The sequence below is a fragment of the Cynocephalus volans genome, chromosome 8 (assembly GCF_027409185.1).
Source record: "Cynocephalus volans isolate mCynVol1 chromosome 8, mCynVol1.pri, whole genome shotgun sequence".
In the NCBI taxonomy this organism is placed as follows: domain Eukaryota; kingdom Metazoa; phylum Chordata; class Mammalia; order Dermoptera; family Cynocephalidae; genus Cynocephalus; species Cynocephalus volans.
This window is the reverse complement of record NC_084467.1, coordinates 139,672,005-139,687,018: the sequence shown is the minus strand read 5'-3', so window position 1 is coordinate 139,687,018 and position 15,014 is coordinate 139,672,005. Positions and strand designations below refer to the sequence as shown.

The following is a 15,014-nucleotide window of genomic DNA, read 5'->3' as shown; positions in this document are numbered from 1 at the left end:
TTGGCCTTACGAAAAGCCCTTGGGAGATACTCCAGGGTGACGGGTCTTTGGCCACCCCTTAAATCCCATCACGTTGGCAGGCCCTGCCCCAGTGCTGTGCGGGGCCCACGCGTCTGACACCTGCTAATGAGCCGTGCAGCAGTCCCAACTGCAGCCCACTGCCACTTGGGAAAGTTGCTTCCAAAGTACAAAGGTACTTGGAAAAGTTCGCGGAAAGATCTGTATTACCTATTTTTCCGCGAACTTTTTGCGGTGGCCTTGTATACCTGCAAGTGCTAATCCTCACCGGCGTTGTGTGCTCTGGTCCTGGCCCCTGCCCTGATGACTCAGCCCTCCAGGAGCCTCATCTGCCTCCTGTGCTCTCCACCCGTCCGCTCCTCTGTGAACTCCTGGGTCCTGTGCGGTGAGTCATCCTTCCGTCTCCGCTTAGATTTTCAATCTTTCCGTCCCCACTGGCCTTTTCCAACGAGTCTACAAATTGCTTAATTCCCCCATTTCCAACCCACTCGTCCCGCTGCCTGCTTCCTAGGTCCTTCTCTTTATGCCCTCCCGGAGGCGCCACGCACGCTGTATTCTGGGTAAAGGAGCAGCGTTCCAGAAGTTTTCCATTATGTAGAACGCAAGCTGAGCGACAAGTCCCTTCCTTGTGCAAAGATGGGTCCCCGCGCCCCTCTCCAGTCACTGCCTGCGTCTCTCCTTCCCTCCACTGTCAGCTTCTTGCAGGAGCAGCCTCTTGTTCCTCGCCGCTCCATGGGAAAGTCTCCGTGGACTTCTTGCCAGAACGTCCAGGGGCCCCTTTAATCTTCACGCTGCTTGCCCGGAGCAGCTGAGACACGTGGCTGTCCCCTTCTGCGAACACTCTCCTCCCGGCTTTCCTGCTGCTGCTGTTCTCTCCTGGCTCCTCTGCCGTCTCTGGCCGGCTCTCCTTCTGCAGTCTTCTCCCTGAAATCTCGATGGTTCTAAAAGCTGTTTCCCCAGCCCCTCCCCGGGCAATTTCATTTACTCCCCTGGCTTTGATTACAACTCCTACACGGATAACTTCTCTTTCTTTCTTTTTAAATTAAAAACCTCTTATAATCACAAAGCAGCATATGTACAGATACACAAAAATAATAAGAAAAGTGAAATACACGATTCCCACCATCCAGAGGAGACCATTGTTAATATCTTATTGTATCTTTCCCAAATATTTATGCCGTGTTTTAGTCTGTTTTGTGTGACTATAACAGAATTACCTGAGACTGGGTAATTTATAAGGAAAGAGGTTTATTTGCCTTATGATTCTGGGACAGCTGCATCTGGCATGAGCCTCAGGCTGCTTCTACTCATGGTGGAAAAGTGGCAGGCAGCTGGCAGGTACAAGGAGATCACACGGTGAGAGGGAGCAAGAGAGAGAGAGAAGGTGCCAGGGTCTTTGTAAGCAACGAGCTCTCACGGGAACTAATCCAGCGAGAACTCACTCATTAATCCCCCCTCCCCCAGGGACAGCATTAATCCATTCATGAGGGATCCGCCCCCATGACTCAATCAGTTTCCAACACTGCTACGTTGTGGATCAGATTTCGACATGAGTTTTGGAGGGGACAACACATCCAGACTCCATCATGCATATATACATATACACACAGACACATATCTTTTTACAAAATGAGAACAGTACTGTTTTGTAAATTGTTTTTTTTTTTTTTCAGTTAACGATCTGAAACTTTCCATTTCAATATGTGTCAGTATGCTTTATCTAGAACCCAGTCTATGTTTAATTACCTAAATCATCCCCAAAATGTCCTTTGTAGCTGATTTGTCCAGTTAGAAACCAATCCAGGCCTATACATTACATGGATATATCTTAAGCCCCTTGTGCCCAGCATAGACATGACAGTGTACTTGGTAAATGAATTTGGCCTAAATGGATTTGGCCAGTTAGCCCATAGAACAACCCGCCTCCTAGATTTGACTAGTTGCTTCCTTGTGCCTTCATTTAGCTTAATCTCTAACCCTCTCATTTCTTATAAACTTAAAATGCAAAGGCATGATGGATTCCATGCCAACCTTGTTAACTAGGTTATGTCACAGGAGATGTGTACTTCATATTGTATTTTGTCATGAGATACATATTTTCTGGTTGACCCACGATTAGGGATCAAAGCATTGACCAATCAACAGTCTTACCCTTCCGTGGTAGTGTTATGTTTTCCCCCCTTGTGACCCAAAATTAATCTGTTTGGTGTTATTTGGGCAATATATAAATGTCCAATTCCCCCTCGGCAGTATGCTAATGCCTTTAACACCAGTTTTTACTTGTTGCTTAAATCAATAATTTTAGTAAGAGTTTAGAGTGATTATCAGTCAGGGTTCCTGGTTAAGTATATTTTTATATTAAAAAAGAACTATTTACTTAGGTGTGGCAGTGCCGAGGGAAATATTACCAAACCTAGTCCTTAAGGGGCAGGAGGAAGGAGGCTCCTCTTGCTGCCTGGGGCTAGCTGCAGCCCTGGGAGCGCTGCTGCCAACAGGAGGTTAACAGAGGAACGCAGTCATACCCAAACCATGACCTGGCAGGGCACTCAAATGAAACTTTTCAGAAAACTTCATTCTCTTTCTTTCCTGAAGGACAGTTGCAGGACAAGGAAGGTTAGACATCAGGTACTGGAGACAACTATGCCTTTTTAGTGGCTGTCTGTGCATCAGTTTTACTACTGACATTTGTAGGCATTGGAAAAAACAGGAGAAATAAGGTGGACACCACTGTCAAGGACGATTGGCCTCTGCATGCCAAAGCACAGGTGGGGGCAGTGTGCTGGCATTTGCGATCATGGTATCTCCCCTGCCAGGTAAGTATTGTGCTGGCATTTGCAATGGATAATTGTATCTGTTAACAGGTCTTGGCCAAAGCTATTTTGTCTCCTTGCAAGAAGTAATGAAAAACAATATTAGTCTCAAGGAAACATATCCTCTCCCCTGAATAATTATTTGCTTTGATCTGCATTTAAAAGTATACATGCACAGAGGAGGGGAAGTTAGTATCACCAGCCGTTCACCACCCTGGGGGGAGTATGTTCTCCTGGTGCTAAGTATTAATGAAACTTCTGACGGAGTGATTGTCAGGTGCCCTTAGATAATTTTTCTCAGCATGGGAATAAAACACTGCTTTTCACTCACTACAGGTTAAAAGAAATAGAACTGATAATGTGTATTATGTAATTCGACCAAGGCTTGGAGACAGAAACATGCTGGTTTCATGACTAAGGTTTCTTCTAGCTGACAAGCAACTTGAGAGTGTCCTTTGATTACCTGGGATGCCAACGGTGTGGGACCGAGAGGGAGAAGATTAGACGGAAGGCTGACGTGTCACTGACCAACTGGGTGGTCCTGAGTATGTTATTCAATCTTCCCAAACCGGTGTTTACATTCATAAAACAACGATATCATCATGCCACTGGTTACAGGAGAACGGGCTTTGGGAGGCAAAGTGAACAAGAATGGGTTCTGGAGTCAGAAAGACCAGAGTTCAAAACCTAGTTGATGCTGGTTACATGAAATGAGGCAATGTCACCTGGCCCATAAGCCTCGGTTTCTTCACCTATAAAACAAGGACAGTGTTAGAATTTACCTCATGGGCTGTTTTAAAGATTCAATGCTGAAAAGCACTTAACACGGTGCTGGCAATGACTAAGCACTCAACGCTTTGTTAGTGTTAGTAGCTGTTCTGTGGGAGGCAGGATTCTAAAACGACCCGCAATATTCCCACTCCTGGTGCTCATGTCCTGCGTAGTCCCTTTGAGTGTGAATGGAACCTGTGAATCCGATGAGCTATGACTTTTGTGGTGATATGACATCACATAGCAAAAGGGAGCTGACCCGGGGTGGACCCGACCTAATCAGGTGAGCCCTTCAAAAACAGAGAGCTTTCTCTGGTAGAGAAAGTCAGAGAGGTGTGCTCCTGCCAGCCTGGGGAAAGCAAACAGCCATGCTGCAAAGGGCCTGTGGGGACCATGTGGTCAGGAACTCCTGTGGCCTCCAGGAGCTGAGTGTGAGCCCCAGCTGGCAAGAAAAGGGGAACGCATGCCTACAACCACCAGGAACTGAATTCTGCCGACAACCTGAAGGAACATGGAAGAGGACCTTGAGTGTCAGATGAGAACTGCACACAACCAGTGCCTTGATTGGAGCCTTGTGAGACCCTGAGCAGAGGATCCAGCTACACTGTGCTCAGACTCCCGAGCCACAGAGTTTGTGGTAATTTATTCACAGAAATAGAAGACTAATTATGCTGTCTAGAGTTAATCAACACTTTTTCTGTTGCTCTTTCTATGTCTATTGCTGTTCCTAATTGCTCTTGTCTAATGCAACACTTGGCTGCATAAATCAGAACAGTGCAGGAATTACAGGAGGTACTGTTCTTCAGTGCAACCCCCCTGTCTTCTACTGCTCATGGGTTGGTGATGGTCATGGGAGGAGCAGTTCATAGAAGTCTGTGGCTTTAGAAAGCAACAAAAATATCATTGGAGCTGAGTCTTTCCTGGAAGACAACTCATTATGCAAAAGCCTTTTTCTTTTTGGTTGTATCCTATTTGACTACAAAGGACTTGTCTGAACCTGAGGCCAGACTTAGCCAAATCATCTGCTGAAGAGTTTCAGGTCTTCACTGAGTTTATAGTATGTTGGGAAAAGCAGGCCTTAAACAATTAATTACACAGACATAGAATTATAAACTGTGGGGGTGGGGTCGCGCAGGCGGCGGGGGCGGGGCTCTGCCGGGCTGCTGCCGCCGCCGGGGCTCATTGTGCAGCAGGCGGCGCCCTGTGCGGCAGGGCCCTGGACCGGCGCGGGTCCCGGGGATGGTGAGGAAGGCGCGACTGCGCCTCGTGTCTGCCCTGCCGTCAACCGCGGGAGGATGAAGCTGCTGCTGGGCATCGCCCTGCTCGCCTACGTCGCCTCTGTTTGGGGAAACTTCGTTAATATGAGGTCTATCCAGGAAGACAGTGAACTAAAAATCGAAAGCAAGATTGAAGAGATTGTTGAGCCACTAAGAGAGAGCATCAGAGATTTGGAAAAAAGCTTCACCCAGAAATACCCGCCGGTAAAGTTTTTATCAGAAAAGGATCGTAGGAGAATTTTGAACTGGAGGCGCGGGGTTCGTGGGCTCCCATCTCACTGACAAGCTCATGATGCATGGCCACGAGGTGACTGTGGTGGACAACTTCTTCACAGGCAGGAGGAGGAACGTGGAGCACTGGCTCGGCCATGAGAACTTTGAGCTGATCAGTCACGATGTGCTGGAGCCCCTGTACACGGAAGTCGACCAGATTTACCATCTGGCATCTCCAGCCTGTCCTCCAAACGACACGTACAATCCTATGAAGACGTTAAAGACCAGTACAATCGGGACGCCGAACTGTGGGGCTGGCCAAGCGAGTCGGTGCCCGTGTGCTCCTGGCCTCCACGTCGGAGGTGTCTGGAGATCCTAAGTCCACCCTCAGAGCGAGGACTACTGGGGCCACGTGAATCCCACAGGCCCCCGGGCCTGCTATGACGAAGGCAAGCGAGTGGCAGAGACCATGTGCTGTGCGACACGAAGCAGGAAGGCGTGGAAGTGCGAGTGGCCAGAATCTTCAACACCTCTGGGCCGCGCGTGCACATGAACGACGGGCGGGTGGTCGGTCGGCAGCTTCATCCTGCAGGCGCTCCAGGGCAGCCGCTCACGGTGTCCGGATCGGGTCTCAGACCGGGGCGTTCCAGTACGTCAGCGACCTGGTGAACGGCCTGGTGGCTCTCACGAACGGCAACGTCAGCAGCCCCGTCAGCCGGGGGAACCCAGAAGCACACACAGTCCTAGAATTTGCTCAGTTAATTAAGAACCTTGTTGGTAGCACAAGTGAAATCCAGTTTCTCTCTGAAGCCCAGGACGACCCACAGAAAAGCAAACCAGACATCAAAAAGCGAAGCTGATGCTAGGACGGGAGCCTGTGGTCCCCGGAGGAAGGTCTGAACCAAGCCATTCGCTACTTCCGTAAAGAACCCGAGGACCAGGCAAATGACCAGTACACCCCCAACCAAAGCCTGCCAGGATAAAAAAGGACGGGCCCGCCACGACGGAACCCTCACGCGCAGGGCACGGGCTCCCTGTTTTACACTCCACGGGATGTATTTTTTGTTTTTGTTTCTTAAAAAAGACTTAAAACTGTTGTCATGAAGAACAAACTGGAATTTCATTCTGAGGCTTGCTTTAATGAAATGGATGTGCCTAAAACTCCCCTCGAAAAACTGCAGATTTTGCCTTGCACTTTTTGAATCTTTTTACGTAAAATAGCGTAGATGCATCTCAGCATATTTTCAAGTTTTTCACCTTGCTGTGAGAACTTATGTCGTGACTGTCATTGACAGTTTTATTTACTGGTTTCTTTGTGAAGCTGAAAAGGAACATTAAATGAGATGAAAAATACTGATTTTATTTATGAAAGCAGGTACTTATGAGACATTATACTATGCATAAAGAAAAAAGAACCTAGCAGTATTGTCAAGCAGGTGGTGCACCGGCATTTATTTTCGGGCAGATAAAAGAATTCTGTTTGAGAGGTTTATGTTTCTTTTTTCTAACTCAGAATTTTTCCAAGGTCTAGTTTTTAGTTACGAACTTGACTTTGAAATATCTCTGTTGGTTATCATGATCAAGTACATTTGAAATCACTACTGTGTTGTGCTGCATATTTGGGGTGGGGGGGATAAAGATAACATGTTCATGGTTAACCATGGTTAAATATGCTATTTTAATAAAATATTGAAACTCAAAAAAAAAAAAAAGAATTATAAAGTGTGTGGTGTGTGTTAAAGAAAAAGTAGACTATCAGAGAATCTTGAGCCTGGGGGTTCAGGGAAGACTTTCCCGAGGAAATGACCCTTGGGATGAGATCAGAAGGACAGGAAGGAGCTGGCCAGGCTGCGGGATGATGCAGGGCTCTGCAGAAGCCTCGGTCCAGTGCTCACTTTCCGCAGAGTGCATGACTCATTGGGTCATCTGGGACACTATCATCTGGTATAGACCTGCTTTCAGAAGCGTTTGTGTGTGGTTTTGGAAGTAAGTTGGAAGGGGAAGGGAACTATAGTGACAAAGCAAGAGGAATCTATTATAATCATTTCATGAATCCTCTCCCCTCCAGTTTTCTACCTAAATGAGGAAGCCAGGCAAAAAAAAAAAAAAAAAAAAAAAAATTCATATTAAAAAATTCATATTAAGAGTAAAACCAATAAGTAAAATGATGCCAGATCAGTCAATTTTTTTTTCCCTTTCCACCCGTGCTAGTATTCTGAATTACTAAAAAAGTCATATGGCAGAATAAACAGAGTTACTTGTCAAGCTAATTAGCCATAGACTGTTTCCTAAGTGGCCATAGAATGGCAGATATCTTTATATATATAGTGAAACAAAGTACGTGTATTAAACTTAAAATTAATTGAGATTGTTACAGTGATGGTCATTTTTTATCTTTGCACGCATAACTCTTCAAAATAATATATATTCTCATCAGGGGCTTCAGAGAAGCACTGGCCTTTTTCTTGACAGGTAGTGTGTATTTTGGCACCAGATTATTGGATGGAAAAATACAGGCATTTTCCAAGCCCTAAACACAGCATGTGCCATCTATTAGTTTGGATTTCTTCCCTAACTATCATCACATCAATATGCTGTGGTTTTTCTAACGCAAAATCTATTCAAATCTGTCTTTGGACTCTGAATCCAGGAAGCCTGGGTTTTATCACTGGGTTGGTCACAGATGCACTGAAAATGGGCAAGTCACTTCCATCTTCGTCTGAACTTCTCGGTCTGGCAAATGTCGATTCTGACACTCGCCGCAGATAATGTTTGCAGACTGTTTGCCGGCCCTGGCTTGCATGTAATTGCAAACTGTTGCGTCATTGTTTTCCTGTCCTAAAAACTCTCCTCTTTCCTTAGAAACTAATTTTAAATTAAAAATATCACTTTTAACGTATGGACACATGGCAATAAAAATTCAGTTGGCACAGGAGAGCAATTTTTTTTTAAAAAAGGAAAGGTTTTTCTCCATGGCATTCCCGAAAGGTAATAGCTTAAATTTCTTTCTATTTTGAATCCTTCTGAGGCCATTCTCCACAAAAATAATTTACTAGCCCTTTATTTCTTATGTATCACCTTTAAGTGTATCTGTTGCTCTCCCTAAGGAAAGATGAGACTCTTGGCTCATTTACACTTCCCCCTGAACAAGGACTGCCAGCTGTATTTTATTTTGTTACCACTTTGATGGATACTTCTATAGCTTTCCACGATACATTCAACCTTGCATTTCTTGATTCATCCTTTTTTAGACAGTATCTCTTGACTTCCCTTTAAGACAATGAGGAAATTAACAGTCCTGACTTCCCATCCCCCTCTCCTCCCCCCACGGCCACTCCCAATGTCACAGCTTCAGTTCATATAGTTAATTTTACATTGTCAAATTTTATAGAATTGATACTTTCTTATATGAATATACATGATCTTTCTGTGTGTCGGCTGTTTGTTAAGTATAAACATAGCCAGAATGTATAATATTTTAGTTAAAAGTATATTATTCATTATATAATCAATTCCATTCATTTCAAATAAAAGCTATTTATTGATTACATACTCTGTGCCAGGCACTGTTCTAAGAGCTAGGGATACATCAATGAACACAGCAGCCAAAGCATCCCTGCGGTCATAGAGCTTAGGTTTAACATATGTTTAGACTCATAGAAAGTGTTGCTACTCCACGTTTTTTAACCTGTGCCAATAGGAAAGAAATGTACACACCCAAACTGGGAGGAGGAGGAGGAAGTAGAGAAAGCAGGGCACCGAATTTTTATCATGTATTATTATAATGTGCCTTGACTTTCTCGCTAAGTTAATGCAGAATCATCAGCATTTTACAGGAGATTTATTTTCCTGTTGAAGGTATTCTTTCCAGAGCCTCCTGACTTGCTAATATAACTTGAGTTGTTAGCTTTTAAAACCTGTTTTTAATATCATCTTGCTGAAGGTTTTTTTGGATGTGTTTACCATGGGGATTTTTTAGTTTTTGTTTTTTCTAGTTTTACTTTGTATTGAGCATCTGGGTTTGGTTGTTTCTTGAATTCCAGGTCTTTCTCTTTCTTTTATCTTACTGAAATAAATTATTGGGAAATACATTGTATTCAAATAAGGGCTTTTTAAAAACCCTTTTAGTCTTCCATTTGGTTGATAGTTTTTGCTGGGAATAGAATTGTTAAAAATCAATTTCCATTAGAACTCTGAAGGTATTCTCTCATGTTCCAGTGAAAAAATCTGATGCCAACCTGATTTTTGCATCACTGGGGCTAATTTTTCCTGCCCACCCACCACCCCACAAACATTAAGTATTCTTTTCTTTAGCCTTGACAAAAGAAATTTCACAAGAGTATATTTAAATGTGAGTCTTTTTAAAAAATTAATTTCTCTGGGTACCTTATAGGAGCCTGTTTTTATAAAATTCTTATCATTCTTCAGCTGTGGAAAAATCTCCTCCTTTCTTTTTTTCTTGGATAATGACAAATTACTAACCTTTTGGAAATCATAGTAGATTGGGTAGATTTGGGCCCTCTTATATTGTTTTTCCACATTCCTTCACTTTTCCTCACACTTTATCTTTCTGATTTTTTGTTCTATGTTCTGGGCGATTTAATGAATTGTTTGATCCAGTCTTTCTATTGAATTTTTTATTTTGACCATGATGTTTTCAATTTCCGTAAATTCTTTCTTGTTCTTGAACAGCAGCCTTTTCTTGTTTTATGGATACAGTATCTTATTCATTTAAAATTCCCTTCTCTTCCTTGAATCATCCGTTTCCTTTGTGTCCCTTGCTCTGTTGTCCATCTTATCTTTTGTGCCAATAGCTTTCCCCCCATGTGTGAATGAAGGATTGGACTGACTGCCACGGGTAGCTGATGTGGGCTGCCTCTGCCTTTTAGGGCCTGTTCATGGATGAGAATGCTGGCCTTATGACCTGGGTGTAAGGTCAGGGCCCTGGCCCTCAAGCTTTACTTCAGGGCAGCTGGGCCCCAGTACTAGAAAAAGAGGGTCTGCTCTGAGGAGCCAGTCCCCACTCTGCAAGCCCTGGACCCTCTAAAGGGTAGTTTCTGGTTCCAGCCTGAGGGTAACACTCCCTCGGTATTCTGGAAGCTAGGTGAGAGAAGGCGCGGCCAGTCTACCCAGCCATCCTGTAATCAGGTCTCCAATCAAGCCCCCACCTCTGGCTCACCTCTGGCTCTGTCTCTTATATCTACTGATTCCAGGCTCTCGCCTTGTGAAATGTTCTCAACTTTTTGTAATCTTCTTCTGTGCATGTTCTGAGCTGTGTCTCTCTTTCTCTCCCTGACTTTTCTCTAGTAAAACTCACCTATCTTCCATTCCAGATGTTACTAAAAATCTTTCACCCCTTCATGTACTCACCTCCTATTTTCAGTATATATGAACTTATTCTTGACTTACCACTTTTCTGTCATTTTAAAAGATTTCAAGGAAAATAGACATGTATGTCCTGCCCAGCATCTTGTATCAGAATCTGTTTTCTTTCTCCATTAAGACATTTAGAATATCACTTTAAATTGTGTCCTAATCATGTTGTTTTTTAACAAATATTAAAAAGAGACTGTTCCTAACCTTCTGTCTTGAGGAAATTGGTGGTTATTTTTGACTTAGTTTCTATCATAGCAAAATCTAGTCCAATTATTGATTTAAATATATTATCTCAGTAACTGTGTTCAAGTTACGGCATGTGCCCAGCATTGAGAATTGGGGGTTAGGCAAGAACCTCTGTATTCTAAAAATAACATTTTTAACACACAGTGTATTTGTTCCTAAGTCAGAAACCTGAGATTATACAGAGTTGTGGGCTTTTAACAACTCAGATGCAAGTCCTTCCTTGATTATGGCAATGGTTTCTTAGATATGACCCCAAAAGCAAAAATAACCAAAGAAAAACTAAATTGAGCTTCATCAAAATGAAAAACTTTTATGCTCCAAGGGACACTGCTATGTGCAAATGTTTGTGTCGCTCCAAAATTTATGTTGAAATTCTAACCCCCCAGGTGATATTAGGAGGTGGCGTCTTTGGGAGGTGACTGGGCATGAAAGCAGAGCCCTCACGAATGGGACTAGTGACTTTATTAAAGAAGGCCTGAGAGAGCTCCTTCTCCCCTTGCACCGTGTGAGGTTGCAGTGAAAAGATATCCATCTGTGAGGAAGCCTCATCAGACACCAAATCCTGGACCACCAGCCTTCAGAACTGTGAGTACTAAATTTCTGTTGTTCATAAGCTGCTGAATTTATGGTATTTTGTTATAGCATCCCAAACAGACTAAGATAGACACCATAAGGAATTGAAAAGACAATGTGCAGAATAGGACAAAATATATACAAATCATACATACAACAAGGAACTTGTATCTAGGATTTACGAAGAACTCTTTCAACTCAATAAAAAGACAAAAAGTCCAATTAAAAATTGGGCAAAGGGCCATGTATTTTCACAGACCACAATGGATTAAAACTAGAAATTAATAACAAATGAAACTCTGGAAACTATACAAACACATGGAAATTAAACAGCATTCTACTTAATGACATATGGGTCCAAGAAGAAATCAAGCAGGAAATCAAAAAATTTCTTGAAACTAATGAAAAGAATGATACATCATACCAAAACCTGTGAGATATTGCAAAAGCAGTATTGAGGGGGAAATTTATTGCATTAAATGCTCACCTCAGAAGAATGGAAAGATGGCAAGTGAACATCCTAACACTTCACCTTAAAGAACTAGAAAAACAAGAACAATCCAAACCTAAAGTTAGCAGACGGAAAGAAATCATTAAGATCAGAGCAGAACTGAATGAAATTGAAACCCAAAAAACAATACAAAAGATCAATGAATCAAAAAGTTGGTTTTTTGAAAAGATAAATAAAATTGACAAACCATTAGCACGGCTAACTAAAAAAAGAAGACAGAAGACTCAAATAACAAAAATTAGAAATGAAACAGGCGATATTACAACTGATTCATCTGAAATACAAGGAATCATTCGAGACTACCATAAACAACTATACGCCAACAAATTTGAAAATCTGGAGGAAATGGATAAATTTCTGGACACACACAAGCTCCCAAAGAAGAGCCATGAAGACGTAGAAAATCTGAACAGACCAATAACAATAAAGGAGATTGAAGCTGTTATCAGAAGGCTCCCAACAAAGAAAAGCCCAGGACCAGATGGATTCACAGCAGAATTTTACCAAACATTCAAAGAGGAATTGACACCGATTCTTTACAAACTATTTCAAAAGATTGAAACGGACGGAAATCTCCCAAACTCATTCTATGAAGCAAACATCATCCTGATACCAAAACCAGGTAAAGATAATAACCAAAAAAGAAAACTACAGGCCGATATCCTTGATGAATATAGATGCAAAAATCCTCACTAAAATACTAGCAAACAGAATACAGCAACACATACGTAAAATTATTCATCACGATCAAGTGGGATTCATCCCAGGGATGCAAGGTTGGTTCAACATACGCAAATCAATAAATGTGATACACCATATTAATAAAGTCAAACACAAGGACCATATGATCATCTCTATAGATGCTGAAGAAGCATCTGATAAAGTTCAGCACTCATTCATGACAAAGACCCTCTATAAGTTAGGTATAGAGGGAAAGTATCTCAACATAATTAAAGCCATATATGACAAACCCACTGCCAATATCATCCTGAATGGGGAAAAGCTGAAAGCTTTTCCTTTAAGAACAGGAACTAGACAAGGATGCCCACTCTCACCACTCCTATTCAACATAGTGTTGGAAGTACTAGCCAGAGCAATCAGAGAAGAGAAGGAAATAAAGGGCATCCAGTTTGGAAAAGATGAAGTCAAACTGTCCCTGTTTGCAGATGACATGATCCTATATATCGAACAGCCTAAAACCTCTACAAAAAACTTGTGGGAATTGATAAATGATTTCAGCACAGTAGCAGGATACAAAATCAACACACAAAAATCAGTAGCATTTCTTTTCTCCAATAGTGAACATGCAGAATGAGAAATCAAGAAAGCCTGCCCATTTACAATAGCCACCCCAAAAATAAAATACTTAGGAATTGAGTTAACCAAGGATGTGAAAAATCTCTATAATGAGAACTACAAACCACTGCTGAGAGAAATTAGAGAGGATACAAGAAGATGGAAAGATATCCCATGCTCTTGGATTGGAAGAATCAACATAGTGAAAATGTCCATACTACCCAAAGCGATATACAAATTCAATGCAATCCCCATCAAAATTGCAATGTCATTTTTCTCAGAAATGGAAAGAACTATCCAGACATTTATATGGAATAACAAAAGACCACGCATAGCCAAAGCAACGCCGAGCAAAAAAAATTAAGGTGGAGGCATAACACTACCTGACTTTAAACTATACTACAAAGCTATAATAACCAAAACAGTATGGTACTGGCATAAAAACAGACACACTGATAAATGGAATAGAATAGAGAATCCAGAAATCAACCCACACACTTACTGCCATCTGATCTTTGACAAAGGCACCAAGCCTATTCACTGGGGAAGAGACTGCCTCTTTAGCAAATGGTGCTGGGATAACTGGATATCCATATGCAGGAGAATGAAACTAGATCCATACCTCTCACCGTATACTAAAATCAACTCAAAATGGATTAAGGATTTAAATATACACCCTGAAACAGTAAAACTTCTTAAAGAAAACATAGGAGAAACACTTCAGGAATTAGGACTGGACACAGACTTCATGAATACGACCCCAAAAGCACGGGCAACCAAAGGAAAAATAAACAATTGGGATTATATCAAACTAAAAAGCTTCTGCACAGCAAAAGAAACAATTAACAGAGTGAACAGACAACCAACAGAGTGGGAGAAAATATTTGCAAAATATACATCTGACAAAGGATTAATATCCAGAATATATAAGGAACTCAAACAACTTTACAAGAAAAAAGCAAGCAACCCAATTAAAAAATGGGCAAAAGTGCTAAGTAGGCATTTCTCTAAGGAAGATATACAAATGGCCAACAGACATATGAAAAAATGCTCAACATCACTCAGCATTTGGGAAATGCAAATCAAAACCACACTGAGATACCATCTAACCCCAGTTAGGATGGCTAATACCCAAAAGACTCTGAACGATAAATGCTGGCGAGGTTGCAGAGAAAAAGGAACTCTCATCCATTGTTGGTGGGACTGCAAAATGGTGTAGCCTCTATGGAAAATGGTATGGAGGTTCCTCAAACAATTGCAGATAGATCTACCATATGACCCAGCTATCCCACTGTTGGGAATATACCCAGAGGAATGGAAATCATCAAGTCGAAGGTATACTTGTTTCCCAATGTTTATCGCAGCACTCTTTACAATAGCCAAGAGTTGGAACCAGCCCAAATGCCCATCATCAGATGAGTGGATACGGAAAATGTGGTACATCTACACAATGGAATACTACTCAGCTATAAAAACGAATGAAATACTGCCATTTGCAACAACATCGATGGACCTTGAGAGAATTATATTAAGTGAAACAAGTCAGGCACAGAAAGAGAAATACCACATGTTCTCACTTATTGGTGGGAGCTAAAAATTAATATATAATTCACACACACACACAGACAAAAAAACGGGGGGGCGGGGAAGAAGATATAACAACCACAATTACTTGAAGTTGATATGACAAGCAAACAGAGTGGACATTGTTGGGGGGTGGGGGGGAGGGAGGGAGGTTTTGGTAAGGGGCAACAATAATCAGCCACAATGTATATTGACAAAATTTTTTTAAAAAATTGGGCAAAAGGTCTGAATAGACATTTCTCCAAAGAAGATAAACAATGACCAATAAGCAATGAAAAGATGCTCAATATCATTAGCCAACAGGGAAATACAAGTCAAAATCAGAATGAGATACCACTT

The 15,014-nt window shown here is 42.0% G+C and overlaps 1 pseudogene; it reads left to right on the top strand.

The window, feature by feature from the left end:
* The first annotated feature begins 4,838 nt into the window (after positions 1-4,838).
* Positions 4,839-15,014, top strand: part of LOC134384401 (UDP-glucuronic acid decarboxylase 1-like) — a 32,726-nt pseudogene continuing 22,550 nt past the window's right edge.